The sequence below is a fragment of the Caretta caretta genome, chromosome 14, assembly GCF_965140235.1.
Source record: "Caretta caretta isolate rCarCar2 chromosome 14, rCarCar1.hap1, whole genome shotgun sequence".
In the NCBI taxonomy this organism is placed as follows: Eukaryota; Metazoa; Chordata; order Testudines; family Cheloniidae; genus Caretta; species Caretta caretta.
This window is the reverse complement of record NC_134219.1, coordinates 27127997-27146443: the sequence shown is the minus strand read 5'-3', so window position 1 is coordinate 27146443 and position 18447 is coordinate 27127997. Positions and strand designations below refer to the sequence as shown.

At 49.2% G+C, this 18447-nt stretch overlaps 1 protein-coding gene across 7 annotated transcripts in view; it reads right to left on the bottom strand.

Moving 5' to 3' along the window:
* GAS7 (growth arrest specific 7) overlaps positions 1-18447 on the bottom strand; it is a 218659-nt gene that overhangs the window by 83481 nt on the left and 116731 nt on the right. The window contains exon 1 of one of the 7 annotated variants that reach the window (XM_048818236.2): positions 13091-13410. The exons of the other annotated variants lie outside the window; for them this stretch is intronic. The gene's annotated coding sequence lies outside the window, so the exon portion shown is untranslated. Of the gene's footprint in view, positions 1-13090; positions 13411-18447 lie in introns of those variants that run through there. 7 annotated transcript variants of the gene reach the window in all.

Below are 18447 nucleotides of genomic sequence, written 5' to 3'. Positions count from 1 at the left end.
AACCCCCCCCTGCTCCCTGTCCCCTGACTGCCCCCCGGTCCCTATCCACCCCCCCACCCCCCAACAGGCCCCTCGGGACTCCCACGCCCTATCCAACCCGCCCTGTTCCCCGACCCCTGACTGCCCCAGAACCTCTGCCCCATCCAAGCGTTCCCTGTCCCCTGACTGCCCCCCAGGACCTCCTACCCAACCCCCACTCCACTGCCGTGCATGCCACCACCGCCCCCTTACCATGCCGCTCAAAGCGGCAGGAGCTCACAGCCCTGCTGCTCACATGGCAGCGTGACTGCAGGGGAGGGGAGACAGCAGGGAGGGGCCAGGGGCAAGCCTCCTCGGCCAGGAGCTCAAGGGCCAGGCAGGATGGTCCCGCGGGCCGGATGTGGCCTGGGGGCTGTAGTTTGCCCCCCTCTGCTATAAAGACACATGCAAGCGAGATATGAAGGAATTTGGAATTGATCCTGACCACCTGCCTGCGGTGTGGGGGGCCCGAGCGCAGCCCCTGGCCCATTATAGCCTGCTAATATAACTGTAGAAATTGATTCGGGGAGCTAGGACCATGCCCTGTTGACAATAAACCCGATCAAGTGCCTTCATACCCCTGGTCCATTATAACTATCTCAACCTTTTCCTTTCTGAGGCCTGCTCACAACACGCTATAAAAACTCCACGTTCCACCTGTGCCACAACAACTGTTTTTCTGCAAATAAACACCAGGGCCAGTGTTCGAGGGTAGCAAACAGGGCAGTTTCCTGGGACCCCATGCCACAGGGGGCCCCCATGAAGCTACATTGCTCAGGCTTCAGCTTCAACCCTGAGTGACGGGGTTCAGGGCCCAGGGCTTCAGACCCATACGGTGGGGCTTCGGCTTTCCACCCTGGACCCCAGTGAGTCTAACGCTGGCCCTGCTTGGCGGACCCCCAAAGCCTGCTCGTGGCTCCCCAGGGTCCCCGGACCCCTGGTTAAAAACCACTGGGCTATAACATTATCCATTTGGCAAATCTCATTTGGTAGATTTCAGCTTTAAAATCGAACTGGCAATTCTGGCAAATTCATAAAATTAAATCCCTTTCACACTGACAGATATAAATGCACAGCTTCAGCTTGGGAGGTCTGGCTGGGAAAGTGCCCAGAATAACCTGCAGGGAACGCCATTCACCCATCTAGGTCTGAGACAAACCTGTCTAGATCTGAGCCAGTGGCTTCAGGGAGAGTAAATCTCACAAACCAGATGATAAGGTCACTCTCCTACCCCGTCCTTTCTGGTGCCCACAATTCAAGAAGGATGCTGATAAATTGGAGCAGACTCAAAGAAGATGGGAATGATTAGAAGATTAGAAAACCTGCCTTAGAGACATAGATTCAAGGAGTTCAATGTATTTAGCTTAACAAAGAGAAGGTTAAGGGGTGATTTTATTACAGTCTGTAAGTATCTACATGGGGAACAAATAGTTACTAATGGGCTTTTCAATCTAGCAGAGAAAGGTCTAAATGAGCCAATGGCTGGAAGTTGAATATAGAAATAAGGCACACATTTTTAACAGGGACTGGAGCCATTTGCCAAGGGTTGTGCTGCAGTCTCCATCACTGGCAATTCTGGATGCTTTTTAAAAGAGCTGCTCTAGGGGGTTTTGGAGCAGTCTCATGGCCTGTGCTGTGCAGGCGGGCAGGCTAGATGATCACAATGGTCCCTTCTGGCCTTAAAATGTATGAATTTCCCAGCAGGCCCTGCTCTGCCAATAGTATTCCCTTCCCTTCCCTCTCCACTTGTCCACTGGAGGACACACACACAAACCCCATGCCCACTGACTCTCCCACTGATGAGGAAGGCATCAGGCTTTGGGCAGAGACAGGGATACTTATTCTCTGTGGTACAGTCTCTGCAAGTCTCTTACCATAACTGTATTGAGATTTCTTTCTTTCTGTAGCTCAGTCTTGCTCAGCTTTGCCTTATGTGAGCTGAATACCTCACTTGTGCCCCATGGACTGGGCATGGGCAATGTGAGACTCTCAAAGGCTCATCACTTGATCAAATTCATTTCTCCAGGACGAGCAAAGGCATGGCTTACATGGTTGGCTTCAGGGAGCTAAAATCAACAAAGGGGGTGGATTTACATCAAGGAGTATTTCAGGCAGGACTTCACGGAGGGTTCCAATAAGAAATGGTGCACCTAAGTTATTGTTCTTATTGGAACAAGGAGGTGAGTCTGGCCTCTGATTGATACATGGCTAGATTTACCTCGCTGCACCTTCTCTGTGAGTGACTGCAGTGTGACCTAGAAGAATGAGTCCCCTAGACAGGGGGGTGGGGAAGCAAATGAGTACAAAACAAATCTGGTCTATTTCTTGTTTTGATCCACTCCATCTATCTTTTACATCTTTGGCTGGCAGCAGATGGTGCAGAAGGACTGCATGCCATCCACATCTCATGACTGCTCGGCAGAAGATGGTGCAATATGACTGCTAGCAATCCGTATCGTCTGCCTGCTCACCATAAGACGGTTCAATAGGACTGACTGCAGGACTAAAGAGAATGACCTGGTCAAGTCACTCCAAATTTAGTCCCTGCGCCCATGTCTGTCCAGGTGCTCCTGGCCGACGTGGCCAGGAGCACCTCGGACATGACGATGATGGCTACCAGTCATATTGCACAGTCTGCTGCCAGAAGGCAATAGGTTGCTGCTACTGTGTAGCAATGCAGTACCGTGTCTGCCAGCACCCAGGAGACATACGGTTACAGTTACCGGAGCGGGCTCCATGCTTGCAGTGGTATGGCGTCTGCACAGGTAACTCAGGAAAAAAGGCGCAAAACGATTGTCTGCTTTTGCTTTCACGGAGGGAGGGAGGGAACGGGGGCCTGATGATATGTACCCAGAACCACCCGCGACAATATTTTAGCCTCATCAGGCATTGGCATCTCAACCCAGAATTCCAATGGGCAGCGGAGACTGCGGGAACTGTGGGATAGCTACCCACAGTGCAACACTCCGGAAGTCGACGCTTGCCTCGATACTATGGAAGCACTCCGCCGAGTTAATGCACTTAGAGCATTTTCTGTGGGGACACACACACTCGAATATATAAAACCGATTCCTAAAAAAACGACTTCTATAAATTCGACCTTATTCCGTAGTGCAGACATACCCTAAAAGAGCTGCTCTAGGGGGTTTTGGAGCAGTCTCATGGCCTGTGCTGTGCAGGCGGGCAGGCTAGATGATCACAATGGTCCCTTCTGGCCTTAAAATGTATGAATTTCCCAGCAGGCCCTGCTCTGCCAATAGTATTCCCTTCCCTTCCCTCTCCACTTGTCCACTGGAGGACACACACACACACACACCCCATGCCCACTGACTCTCCCACTGATGAGGAGGGCATCAGGCTTTGGGCAGAGACAGGGATACTTATTCTCTGTGGTACAGTCTCTGCAAGTCTCTTACCATGACTGTATTGAGATTTCTTTCTTTCTGTAGCTCAGTCTTGCTCAGCTTTGCCTTATGTGAGCTGAATGCCTCACTTGTGCCCCATGGACTGGGCATGGGCAATGTGAGACGCTCAAAGGCTCATCACTTGATCAAATTCATTTCTCAAGGATGAGCAAAGGCACTTTTCCTTACTGAAGGCTATTTCTGTGGCAAATTTCACCTTTCTCCCCTAAGCTCTTTTTGTCAGAGAGCTATTTTAAAAAACGTTCTGATCAGTTTTGATATTCATGGTCTGGTTTTTCCTACTCTCCTCACGCTCCCCAACAGCTCAAACACTTGTGTTCAAATTTTCAATAAATACATAAAATGCACCTTGGGCCAGAGACCCAGCATATATGGTGGCTGCCCTCTTGACTTATCCACTGGGGATAGAACCAGGATCTTCAGAGTTAAAAAGCAACACCTCCTACAACTTGAGTTAAACTGCCAAGCTTCTGTAGCAGTTCATATCCTCTGTGCTTAGCATATAATGGGACCCGTAGCGCCCTCACCAGCAGGTTACACACAGAAAATGTCAGTTCAAAGATGAAAGTTTCCAAAGGTTATGAGTGACAGAAACACTGGGATTAGAACTGGAATGTTCTTATCAACTCAGCCACAATACATTCAAGCCAGTGCCCCATGAGAAGAAAGACATCAGTTTGTGCTTACTGAGATAAAGAAATCAGTGTTGAAATCAGTGCCTAAACCCCTACTGGAGATTTTACTAGCAATGAAGGTAAAATGCAGCCTAATGGAACACAAGGAACAAAGACCGGATGTCTTTCTCTCTACAAGACGTGCTCTAAGGCAACCAGAAGTTATGGCGTGTGTTATGCAGAAGGTCATACTAGATGAGGACAGCATTCTCTTCCAGCCTTAAATCTATAACTTCTGCATAACTTTAACCTGGTATTGCTCTAGCGAAGACACAAAGTAGCACCAAGTAAACTAAACAAACAAAACCAGTCACTCAGAAGACTCCCTCCTCCCCCTTGCATGACAATAGTAAAATAAGCAAAGTACAATAACAAGGAAAAATACCTTCTGGTTTGAGTAAGGGATTTCTGCCTCTGTTGAACTGAGGTAGTTGTGAAATAGTGTGTAGCAGAAACAAACAAAATCCTACATACTAAAAGAAAAGAAAAGAAAAGAAAAGAAAGAAAGAAAGAAAGAAAGAAAGAAAGAAAGAAAGAAAGAAAGAAAGAAAGAAATTCCTATTCCTTTCAGGGAATTACTGAAGTGACCAAGAAAATATTTTTAAACCTTGTTTGCCTTACTTGCTTAGAGAAAAAAAGTCAACTGAACAACCCTCTGTTCACACATGAGCAGATGAAGTATGCAACTTCAGACTAGTTAAATAGCAATTGGCTCCCAGCAAAAATACATTGTCAAAATGTCATCTACTAGAAGCTATTAAAGACTACAAGACAATATTATAAGTGAGCAGAAATAGTCTCGGAGACTCCCTCGGGTCTGGAAGTGTCTGCCTAGGAAAAAGAAGATTTTTATTTCACATTTGCACACAAGCTTATTGTTAGATAGCAAAAGTGAATGTCATATTACAGCTAATACCTGCATTCATTTGCATGCACCAAATGCAGATGAGTTTTGACACCAGTGTTTGGAAAATCTGAGCACCCATTTAAAAGATGAGAAATGTTCTTTGCTATTAAGAATGTCCAAAATTACCTGAGATGTATGATAACCCACCAGGATATACAACCAGCATATAATCTCTAGGGTGAAACCTTCAGGTTTTTGTCACCAAACAGTAATTTAGAAGATGGAGGACAAGTCTTTAAATCTATAACACAATACAGCCGAACTGTGCTTTTCAATCTTTTTTTCATTTGCGGACCCCTAAAAATTTTTGAATGGAGGTGCAGACCCCCTTGGAAATCTTAGATATAGTCTACAGACCCCAGGGGTCCGCAGACCACAGGTTGAAAACCACTGTTTTATGGTAATGACAACCTTTCACAGACCCCTTAGACATAGTCTATGGACCTACAGACCACAGGTTGAAAACCACTGCAGTTGACAAATATCTGTCTTCTGAAAACACCATCCACAACATGCTAATTATACAATCTATCTAGTGAACTGAAGTAACACATAATAGCTTCCTGAACATCCATTGAACCATTAAGAAGAGCACTGAAGACAGAAATGACTCCTGAAACTATGGGAACATGGCAAACATTTGGAAATGACAGCCAGGGACTGGAAAGTTGCCTGTGCAGACTGCAATTGTGCAGCAAGAGGGAAATTACTAGAAAAGCCAAGTCACACACCGCTAACAAATCGGAAGAGGCTAGCTACAGAGGTGGCCAACCGTTTCCTTCTGAAGCACAGGATTCTGAAAAAGAGGATACCCGTGGCATTTCAGGGAGAAAAGTTCACTCTGCATCTGTCTGACGCAGTAAGAAGCCAAATGACTTGCCAGGCCATCACAAACTTGGAGATTCCAGAACTTCATAGTAGCCGAAAAACACTGCTACAGTAAAGTTCCCAATGCAGACTAGGTCTGATCAAAGTACAGCAGATGAAGTTAGGAGTGTGCTTAAGTTCCAAAAGCAGCTGTTGTGCAATTAGCACATGTAACATGCTAGCCGGTAGCAGCAGTAGGCTATATTTCCTCTACACACACCAGCCATAAAAGGGAGATATTACACATGTGCCTGGGAAAACTCATGCCAGATGTCTGAGGTTCAGCGGAATTGAAATCCCCACACAAGCTGTCACTTTGTAATTCCTCCTGCACGAGTGGTGAGTAGGGACTGACTGAAAGATTTTTAATACCAAAGGAGAGGCTTCTATCAGCTGAGCTGTAAGAGTACTGCATTAACTAACAGCAGTAATAGGCTCTGATGCTCTCTGTGGACCAGCCACTGAAGGTACAAGGCTAGCCTGACAGCATGGAGAGTCTGGTCAGTCAAAGGAAGCTGGAGAACATGACTTCCAGCTCTAGATCAAGAGCAAGCTACTGACTCCAAAAGCATCCTTTGCTGAGATGGGAGAAGCCATGCTGTACAGAGAACTGTGCGCCAAGGTACCCAGGTGGGCAAAAGGTAACAAATGCTTAGCTGGGCTGCTTACGGAAAACTGCTTATGAAATAAGGAGCCAAGGAGACTGGCACAAACTGGGTGTGTTATGCTGGGGCATCAAGGCTCCTGGGGAGGGCACAGATCACTAGAGCCACATAGCAAAATGGCTCTAAGAACTGAAGGGGCCATCACTGGAACCACCACAGTGTTTTGAAGGATAATTTTAAGGGGCACAAGCTACCCTGCCACCTTTTAGGCACTGCTTTTCTCAGGGTTACTTGGCAGCTTGTTTAAGCTGGTGGACAGAAAAGGAAGGGCAAACAAATATCACCATCATGGCTGCCATCTTCTCTGGGGACCCCAAGATCTACCACCACATCACCAAACCTTCACAGATGAGAGGAGAGAACCAGTTCCATATCTGGTTTGGCTGAACCCTGAGTGACATGTGGGATGTGGAGTTGAGGTACAAGCAATTCCCCCTTCCCAAATGGTCTGTTTCTCCTTTCCCAACTGATTGCTCCTCTTTTCTCTATGGATAGTCTGACTTAGTCAACCAGAACAACCCCACTGCAATGCTGCCATAATGGAAAGGCAGGCTAGCCACCATTCAGGATCTCTGCACTACTTGGAGCCCTTCCGCAGCCCCCGTCCCCAAGAGAATGCAAGCCACCCTGAGAGGAGGGGAGCCTCTATCCCAGAAACAGTGACTCTGAAAAGGAGTTGGATATCATGGGGGATAATTAGCTGAATAACAGCTCCCAGTGTGAGGCTGTGGCCAAAAGGGCTAATGTGAGCCTGGGATGCATAAACAGGGGGATCTCCAGTACGAGCAGAGAGGTTATTTTACCTCAGTATTTGACACTGGTGTGATCACTGCTGGAATCCTGTGTCCTGCTCTGGTGGCCACAGTTTAAGGATGCTGATAAATTGGAGGGGGGTCAGAGAAAAGCCATGGAAATTATATAGGATATGACAAGGATTAGAAAACATCCATGATAGTGATCAACTCCAGGAGCTCAGTGTATTTAGATTAACAAAGAGAAGGCTAAGGGGTGACTTGATCATGTCTATAAGTATCTACATGGGGAACAGAAATTTGATAATAGATGGCTCTTCAATGCACCCCTTTGAAGGGGATGAAACCCACCATCCACATAGGGAGCCCTAGAGCTTCTTCCTACAGTGCGTGGTATTGCATCCGGGTGGCACAGGCCTCTCCTGCACTTCTGCCCATGACCATGCTGCTGGCAGCGTGTGGGAATTACGCATCTTCACAGGCTGTTAATTTGTCAGGAGATTTCTTCCTTTGCCTTCAATGTTACTTGTGTAACATTACTCTGTGTATATAATGTCTTCCACGGTATGCATCCGATGAAGTGAGCTGTAGCTCACGAAAGCTCATGCTCAAATAAATTGGTTAGTCTCTAAGGTGCCACAAGTACTCCTTTTCTTTTTGCGAATACAGACTAACATGGCTGTTACTCTGAAATGTTACTTTGTATCTCTCCAATTTTGAAGCCAGGGATGCTGCTGCCTGCCCACAAGTGCCCCTGGTGAGAGCTGTGCACCCAGGTCAGCTCAAACAGCCCATCATTGTAAAGGTGTTTTCTTGGCAGGGAAAGTGCTGGTTCTGAAACTGCCTGGCTTTAGGAAGGGCACGTCTTGCTTAGACCCCAGGAAACACAGTGCTGTTTATGTTTTTCTCATCCTGTTTCCCCTTCCCCTTCTCACTAAAGGCCCCTTGGTTGCAGTGAATTGAAGAAGGGGAGCACGGGAAAAGCAGCTGTGGAGAGATGGATAGAAGGGGGCAGGTTGGTTACAGGGAAATTACCTGAAGCCTGCACTGAGATTGGTTTAAATCATAGTCAGCCCCTCCCCTCGGAGGAAGTGGGATGATTTCCTCCTGTGCTATTAACCAGACTGGCCCTAGAGAGGTCTGGCTTTTGTAGGAGGAGGAGGTCCCTGCTGTTAACCAATAGGAGCCGTGAACTCCAGAGGTCAGGACCAGTTCTAAGGCCAGTGTAGCACACACTGACTCCTGCAGTGGAGTGGGTATTCTCCCTGCTCAGCTGGGGTCATGTCAGTCCCAGTGACTTGCTGCGCTGAGCTGCCCCATAGCTGTGGTAACATCCACGGAGCCCAGCCAGACTGTCCCCTTTCAACCTTCTCAGGGCTTTTCACTGTTGCCAGTGGAATTCCTAGTGCTGCCTGTTATTAAGGCTGCCCAGCTCTTCCCATTATAATACTCTGTTTTCAGTTGCTTATAACTTTGTCAAACATTAACCATTTGGGCTGTAATTTTCCATGCTGGGAGCCTACCTCGGGCTGAAATGTTTTGGAAAATTCCAGCCCAAATGGTTCATCTGTTTCCGAGAATAAGCCTAGGGTGCTACAGAAGAAAGGCCCATGACCGTTTCAGTAGCTGGAGAAACAAGAAGGGCAGAGTACAGTGCCCAGGAGAGCAGTGCTCTGCTGCAGAGGAATAAAGATCGGACCTGTAGCATCAGGAGGAGGCTATGGGGTGGTGTTTCTATGTCTGACAAAAATGTGCACAGGACCTGGCCAGAACAGGAGGAGCAGCCTAAAGTCCTGGTCTCTCAGGGACAGTGGAGGTTCACTGCAAAGAGAATGACTGCTTGTGTACACACCTTTCAGGGTTGTCTGAAGGTTTGTGTCCCAGTGCCCAATGGTGCAGGCCATAGGAATCCCTCCGATGCTACAGTTTAATAGTCTACTTTGCCATGATGCACACACGTGGACCTTAATTAGGGTCAAGGCAACATACAAAAAGAGTTCCCAGGTTCTATTAGAGATACAGCTGTCTAGCACAAGGTAAAGACATAACATAACCTCCTACTCAAGCAGATCTACAGAAAGTAGGAGGCACCATCTAACTCGGCATTTCTCAAATGCAGCCACACCAGGGGCTTTTTGTGTGGCCACAGCCTCCTGGGTTGGGGAGGGGGGCAAAGCAGTGGCCCCTCCCCCAGGGCTCTCAACAGGGCCCTGTCCCCCTCTGGAGCCACAAACGCTGAAGGAGTAGGCAGGCAGTGGGGCTTGGGCTTCAGACCTGGGGTGGCAGGCGGCAGGCTCCAACCCCTGACCACTGGCTTTGAGCTCTCACCCCGGCCCTGGTCCCAGGCTCATCCACCCCCCAACCTCGGCAGTGGGCTCTGACCCCCAAACCGTGGAGCCATGCGATCCCCCAGCGGTGTGGCAGTGACAGCCGGCCCCAAGCTCACCTCCCCTCCTCATCACCCCTGACCCCCAGCTGCCTCCCTACCCACCTGTGTTTCCTCTAAGCTGCATGGTCACATTAATGCCCAGGAGGGATTCAAGTGCAGCGCACTTGACTAGCAGAGCCGCGCACATCTGGCAGCTTGAGTTCAGGTGCCCCTCTCCCCGCTGCTTTGCAGCCACGTTGCCCCTGCAGCTGCTCCCAGGACCCTCTTGCTGGCTGTGCAGAGTGGGAAGAGGAGGAGGGAGGTGCTGATGCCAGGGTGTTCCCCTGCCCCTGTACCCCATCTCCACGGCCCAGGGCAGAGGGGACAGGGCTCAGGACTCAGAGCAGGAGAGAGCTGCTGTGGGCTGAGGTCTGAAGGAGCCTTCTGGATGGTGAGTGAGTGCCTTAAAGAGACAGCACACGGTCTCTTAGAGACTTCCCCAGCAGACAGTTCACACAATCTCTGTCTCTCTCACACACACACACATACACACACAATCTCTCCCACTCCTCCCTGCCCTGCCCTGCCCTGCCCATGTACCCATCTCCACGGAGAGGGGTGGGGGGACAGGACTCAGGAGCAGGAAAGCTTTCAATGAGTGCCTTAAAGAGACAGGGCACAGCGTCTCTCAGAAACTTCCCAGCAGCCAGCACACACACCGTCTCTGTGTCACACACACATACACACACACAGAGTCTTTCACACTCACCTCCCAACACATACTTGTATTATTGTTGTTGTTACTTCTTGCACATATATTCTCTGTAATTTTATTCTTTCAAAGTGTGCTACTTTAGTTTTTGACTGGTCTATTCATTTCATAATTTTTATTTCTCTCTTACACTTAAATTTAATTCTTTGAGTAGTGAGTTCTAAAATGCCTAACCTGTCCTGGCTGGAGTAATTATCCCTATGGTAACTTTTAAAATATATATATTATATCTAATGGTTTTTTTCTACTGGTGGCACACACCCACGCATTACCTCGGTGCACATGACAAAATTTATTCTGCACACGGATGGAAAAAATTAGAGGGAACATTGCTCCCTACCTCCCCATCCGGGGCTTAATTTGTCCCCCAGCTTGCCAGGGCTGAGTAAGTCTGTTGTGAAAAATGATATTTGTATGTTTATTACTATCACTTTTCACTGTCTCCCAGATAGCTAGCAAGTCTGCTGCTGTGAAAAGTGATATTAACAAAATACAAATATCACTTTTTAGAGAAACAGATTTACTAGCTAGCAAGTCTTAAAAAAATAAGCAACCAAAAAAGCAAAAGAAACAACAAAAATGGACAAGAACATGCAAAACACATTATTTGTTTCTATTCTGTTTAGGTCCAGTAAAGAACAGAGAAGACTGTACATTATTTTTTACTATTGACTCTGCGAAAAAAACCCTACATAAATAAATTACAATGATTTGGACTTGTATACGTGCATATTTATTTGTTTTTCCTAAAGTTAATTGAATATTTTAGGAAAAATTGTCAGAGCGACCACCGGCAATAGTTGGTAGCCGCACTGTGAGGCCACCAAAAATTTCTTGTGAGAACCCCTGATCTAACTGGACCTCAATCCAGAACAGGAGACAGCAGCTTGTCAGAAACATGGGACTCATCCAGCACAGGGAGGGCAAGGTTTCCAAAGCGTTATTCCTTGACTAATGTGAGAGGTATCACAGCTGTATCACATCAGAGCAACAGCAGGAAAGCCCTTCATATGCTGACAGACATCTTCCAGCTGAAACCACCACCCACACAACTGGAGAACACTGCCAGCTTCCCAACACTGCTCACCCAGATGGCCTAACCATGCAGACACACTGCACACTCACACCCATAACAGCCAGTTGAGCAAGGCACCATTCATTGTACAAGCACTTAAGCATATGCTTAAAGTTAAGCCTCAGTGCTTTCCTGAGTAGGGACAGGCAAAAGCATGTGTTTACAGGCTGTCCTGAATCAGGGTCTCGCGCTGAGCAAGTCACCTCAATCACAGAGCAGAGCCCTTTTCCACATCCTGGGCACATGTCCAGTCTCACAATGCTCTGCATCCAGCATTCAGACACTGGCATGGGACAGCCCCACCCAGCACAAGAGAGCTTCTCTCTGCATTAAGAGGATCAGTTCAGTGTCACAGTACATCACGGGAGTCAGTACATCAGTCACTTGGCTGACTCCTCACCTGTTCCTCCTCAGCCGGGACCCGCCTCCCCTCCTGTTCCCCCTTGCCTGGCCCCCTCGCTGTATCCCCTTGTCTGGTCCCTCCTCCCTTCCCATTCCATAGACTCATGGATTGTAGGGCTGGAAAGGCCATCTAGTCCAACCTCCTGCATAACACAGGCTACAGTGAATTAACTGCTCTTTGAACTATGGGTGCCATTTACTATGGGGAAAGGGGGTCGTTGTTCCCCTGACCTTGGCTTACACTCCCCACCTTTTCATAGGTCGATATGCTCTATTATGTCCTCCACTTTGTGCTCTCCCCTGACTTGGCTCTTAATCCTTCGCCTTTGTTACTCATCTAGTTTTGACCCCCCTCCCACCCTCCAGAATTTTTCTGAGCTGACACCCTACTTTGAACTAGAGCATTTAGGGAAAAAAAACATCCAATCTTGATTTTATAATTGTCAGTGATGGAGACTCCTCCAAGACCCTTGGTAAACTGTTCCAGTAGTTAATTACCCTCACTGTTCAATGTCTTCCAGCCATTGGATCGAATTACAGCTTTGTCTGCTAGACTGAAGAACCCTCTATTACCAAATTTCTGTTCTCCAGGCAGGTACTTACAGACTGTGATCAAGTCACCCCTTAACTTTTTCTTTGTTAAACTAAATAGATAGACTCAAGGAGCTCAATCACCATAAGGCATGTTTTCCCGTCCTTTAATCATTCTTGTGGCTCTTCCCTGACCCCTCTCCAATTTATCAACTTATCAATTTATCAAATTTATCCTTCTTGAATTGTGGGCACCAGAGCAGGACACAGGATTCCAGCAGTGATTGCACCAGTGTCAAACACAGAGGAAAAATAACATCTTTGCTCCTACTCGAGATTCCAGTTTATACATCCAAGCACTGCTTTAGCCCTTTTGGCCACAGCTTTGCACTGGGAGCTCAAATTCAGCTGATTATCTACCATAGCCCCATGTCCTTTTCCAGGATAGAGTCCCCATCCTGTAAGATGGTAGGCATAGTACCATGCTCCCTGCTTTGGGCTCAGATAGTGCCAGCTAGGAATTTGGCACTGATTGTCCAAATGGTGTATCCACTGGTCAGGTTATTTCTTATTTCACTGTGACTGTCAAGGTAGCAGGAAAATAAAAGAGAGACCAGAAATGGTTCCAGCTTACCTGGATTTGCCCCCAAAAGATCCACAGTATCTAAAGACGTGCTCAAGTTTGAATCCAAATGTCAGCACCCAGCCAAGTCACCTTCTGCCTCAGACAGATATGTTCTTCCCACACACATTCCTTCCATCAGGTTATGTATGCCTCACAACACCATGGCTTTTGCAATCCAAACCGGCCTGGGGACATTTATTTCCTGATATTCCGGCAGAACAACTCAGTTTCTAGTTGACTCTTCACACTGGAGAGAATATACAGGCTGCTTGGGTGTGCTGAAAAGCAGCCAGTAACCCGAGCTGGACAGCAAACTGGATACATTTGTGTCTCAGGAGGAAGCAGACATGTGCAACACTTCGCAGAGACAGAACAGCTGCCTAAAGTCCTGAACAGCGTCCACTTCCAGACAGTGCTGGAGGCACCACCCCAGCCTACACCTCACTTGGCTGACCGCCAGCCAGTCAGCCAAGAGCGAGTGGGTGTGAAAAGCAGGGATTTCTGCTCTTCCCAGCTGGGAGTGAGCCTGGGTGTTGTCAAACATCTTCTCCAGTTCACAGTTTCAGCAGTGCTTGTTGAGAGGCTGCACCTTAAAGAAACCAGCAGCTCCCCGAAGCCTCATTTCACTTTGTGTCAGAGGGGGCAGAATCAGCACCTGACATCTAAAGCCAGACAGGACTAGAATGTGCAGACTGGAGGGCCCAGATCGCAACCCAATATAGGCCCCTCTTCCAGTGGAGGCTGTGGGGACTGGCTGTGGGACAGAGAATGAGGGGAGGGACTGAGCCTGGCGCTGGGGAAACTGAGGGAGGGAGTGTGAGGCTGAGGGGAGTGAGCACAGGGAGGGAGGGACTGAGCACAGGGCTTGGGGGACTGAGCGTGGGCTGGGGGAATGATTGCATGGTCCAAGTATCCCCCTTATGTTCACCTCTTCATCCCAATCCTTTTAGTTCTGACTCCATGTGCCACCCTGAACAGTCTCTCTCCCTCCATGGCGTTTACACCCAGGAGATGTTACCTGACCCAGCTGGGCCCAGCTTTTCCATTTTATTGCCTTTACTCCTAACTGTGTCAGGGACTCCAGCCCAATGCTTCATTTTTTGCCCACGTCTGGCCTCCCTCTTCCTGGTATTCAATTTAGCCCTGGCTGTTCCATGGCCTCCCTCCTGTAGAGCCTCAGCACCAAGTACTCTTTGTGTGTGCACATGGGTGTGTGTGTGGGGGGGGGATCCAGATGTGTGTCTGTGTGTGTGCACAAGCATATGTGCGTAAATGACACAGAAAGAGTGAGGTGATGTTATAAGCTGGGGATATATCGGTTGGAAGTGACAGGAGGAGAAAGCCCTGGATGACTTTGGTCACAGGATGACAATCATAGGGGATGACTATGAGCTGTCAAGGTGATGCGGCCATGAAAAAGGCTAAGGCAGCCGTAAAATGCATCAGGCAAGGTATTTCCAGTAGAGATAGGGAAGAGTTATTGCCATTATACAAGGCACCAATGAGGCCTCATCTGGAATATTGTGTGCAATTCTGGCCTCCCAGGTACAAGAGAGATTAATTCAAACAGGTGCAGAGAAGGAGGATCTGAGGAAATGAGAACTTACCGTACAAGAAGGAAGTTAAGGAGATTGGCTTGTTTAGCCTTACTAAAAGAAGGCTGAGGGGAGCTATGATTGCTCTCTATAAACACAGAGGGATAATTACCAGGGAGCAAGAGGAGTTATTTAACTTTAGGGCCAATGCTGACACAAGAACAAATGGATATAAACTGGCCATCAACAAGTTTAGGCTTGAAATTAGATGAAGGTTTCTAACCATCAGAGGAGTGAAGTTCTGGAACAGCCTTCCAAGGGCAGTAGTGGGGGCAAGAAACCTAATTTGTTTTGACTGAGCTTGATAAGTTTATGGAGGGTATGGTATGATGAGATTGCCTACAATGGCATGTGGCCCATCAACAACAGCTATAGCAAATATCTCCAAAGGCCGGAGATGGACCATTAGATGAGGAGGACTCAGAGTTATTACAGAAAACTCTTTCCCAGCTGGTTGGATGGTGGGTCTCACCCTGATGCTTAGAGTCTAACTGATCACCATATTTGGGATCAGGAAGGAATTTTCCCCCAGGTCAGATTGCTTTCCTCTGCAGCATGGGGCATGAGTCACTTGCTGGTTTGAACTAAAGTAAATGGAGGATTCTCTGTAACCTTGATATTTTTAAATCATGATTTGAGGACTTCAGTAACTTAGCTTAGGGTTATGGGTCTCTTACAGGAGTGAGTGGGTGAGGTTCTGTGGCCTGCAATGTGCAGGAGGTCAGACTAAATGATCATGATGGTCCCTTCTGGCCTTAAAGTTTATATCTTTGTGAGGTGAGCGTGTGCTTGTGTGTGTGGTTGTTGCAACAGCAGTAGTGATAGAGTTTAGAGATAGGACATCCCATCCTCTGCAGGGGAGGCTAAAGAAGAGATGATGTATGGTGGTGGGAGGGGGAGGGGCGGTGGAATCCTGTCCAAAGACGTGGTAGGGGGAGCAGTCCCATACAGTGAACAATGCAGAATATATGGGGATTTTCTAATGTCCCCTTTCTCCTCCAGTCCCTACACTGGAAGCTGTCCCAGCCTGGAGGAAGCTGCCCCAGCCTGGAGAAGCAAGCAGTGCGCTAGCCCAATGAACAGCCATGATGGCAGGAACACCAGCCAGACATTCCTGCAGACGTACCTTTGTCTTCCAGTCTCTCAGTCACACTCAGTTGCCACCTGGTTCTAAGTGAAGAGCTGGGCCACGGAGTGGGACCCCAAACTGGGGCACAGACACTGTGGTCTCCACCTCCCAACAGCAGGACCAGTGAAGCTGCAGGACAAGGCCCTGTCGAAGCCCTCCAGAATGGCTAGCCAGCTCCTCCCTCACTTGAGCTTCCACATGAAATACTGGGTGTACCAAATCAGGGTGCCTCTAAACGTCACACAAGGGAGATGCCGAGTGGTCGGACCAAGCTCGAGGTAGCTGGACTTTGTACAGAACCATCCTCTCTACAGCAGCTCCTGCTGCAGCAGCAAATGAGCCTTCCACTTTGGAGAACTGAGCCATAACAGGGTCCCATCGGACGAGCTCCTCAGACACTGCAAAGACAGGACCTAGGGGGAGTGCTGGCTGCAGAATGGCGGTGAGATGGGGCCCCCTAGTTCCAAGGCCCAACAGATCTGATCCAGGAGTTAGTCCAGGTCAGCCTTTGAGGGGTGGCGCCAAGAATGCCCATGAGACTGTTTGGCTGTACTGATGAGGGCCTGTCCCTTCCCAAGGAGCCATTCCAATCCCTACAGCAAATTACAGATCTTTTCATAAAGCTTTTTCTGAATATGAATGTGTTGTAGCAGTTCTCGTTCTTTCCAGTTAAATGCCTGACTCCTCACATTCCCTGCTACAGACAATGAGCACTCAAGCACGCAGACACCCCCGCCCCCCTGCCAGAGCACAGCCACTGGGACATATGGGTAACACTGACAGACAGTCACAAACATTGCCAGGACGCTAAGCCTGAATGTGAGAACAGGAGCCTTGTTTGTGCTGGAATTGGCTGACAGGACAATATTCGCTCTCCCCATGGGCAGGTTCTGCCATGTTTTGAAGGCTGAAAAGAGCTATACCATAATTTGCCTCTGAAACTACAATTACCCTCCCCAAAAGTGACAACACATCTTCGTCAAGTTCTCATTTCCTCAGAGACTAAGTGCTGACAGAAAGGAGTTAGATGAAAGTCAGGGAAAGCCCTGGCCACCGGCATGTGTGAGGGAGATGCACAGACGTCACCTCTCCATGATAGCTATGGAGGGAGTGCCCATTGTGCCAGGCCAGAGAAACAGCTTGGAAGGCGCAGAACTCGCTGCTGGAGGCTGGGCAATGCCAGGCACAGACACTCACACAAACAGCATTGGCCACAGAATGCTCTTTCTTTTCAGATGAGAGAAAGGGAGAAGAGCAATATAAAAGATAAGGTCAGGCCAGGCCATTCAGGAGCTGGGGTCTGCTAAGGGGCCCCTCAGAAAGGGGCTTCCAGGGCTCAGCAACACCACTTAAGTGGGGAGGGGGTGAAGAGAGCTGCTCCATGCCAGATTCTTGCCTGGCAGACTGGGGTTTTTAGGGGCCAGCCTTCCCTGAGCTGTGGGGCTCTTTCTGTATGAAGTGTGTGTGCATGTATGTGTAGGGGTGCATGCACATGGGTGTGTGTGTGTGTGTGTGTACAGGCATGTGCAGGGTGAGGGGAGAGAATGAACTGTAAGCAGGGGATGGGCAGCATGAATTGACATTTGGACGGTACAAACAGGGACCCTCCTCCCTCACCTGAGAGGCAATGAGAAGCCCAGGTAGGATGTCCTGGCCCCCTCCTCAATACACTCAGCAGCCTGGATAGCACCCTTGCATCTCCACCTGAGCTGATAGTTCAGGGGTGTGCAAACTTTTTGGCCCAAGGGCACATCTGGGTGGGGAAATTGTATGCAGAGCCATGAATATAGGGCTGGGGCAGGGGGTTGTGGTGAGTGAGGAAGTGCGGAGTGTGGGAGGGGGTGCGGTGTGCAGGAAGGGGCTCAGGGCAAGGGTTTGGGTGCAGGAGGGGTGCAGGGTGCAGGAGGGGCCTCAGGGCAGGGGGTTGGGGTGCACGAGGGGTATGGGGTGTGGCAGGGACTCAGGGCAGGGGGTCGGGGTACAGAAGAGGTGCGGCTGGGAGCTCAAGGCAGGAGGGTAAGGGGCTCAGGGCAGGAGGTTGGGGTGCGGGGTGCAGGAGGGGTTTGGGGTGCTGGCTCCGGTCTGGTGCCACTTACCTCGAGCGGCTCCAGGGTGGCAGTGGAGTTAAGGCAGGCTCTCTGCCTGCTCTGGCCCCGCGCTGTTCCTGGAAGTGGCCAGCATGTCTGGCAGTGGCTCCTGGGGGTGGGGTGGGGTGGGGCGGGCAGCTCCACCACGCGCTGCCCTCACTTGCGGGTACCACCCCCAAAGCTTCCATTGGCTGCGGTTCCCCATTCCCGGCCAATGGGAGCTGTGGGGGGACGGTGCCTGCAGGCGAGGGCAGCGCACGGAGCCCTCTGCCCCCACCTTCCTCCAAAGGCCGCAGGGACGTGGCACTGGCCACTTCCGGGAGCAGGGTGGGGCCTGGGCAGGAAGGAAGCCTGCCTTAGCCCTGCTACATCCCAGGGCTGGCAATCCCGTGGGCCGGATTGAAAGCCCTGATGGGTCGGATCTGGCCTGCAGTTTGTCCTCCCCTGTGGTAGGTGAAACACACACAGAGGAAGTAACATACTGCACCATACACCACATCATCATGGGCTTTAAGTGTAGAAGTGTAAAACCTGTTTTTCTCACTGCCTGAAATG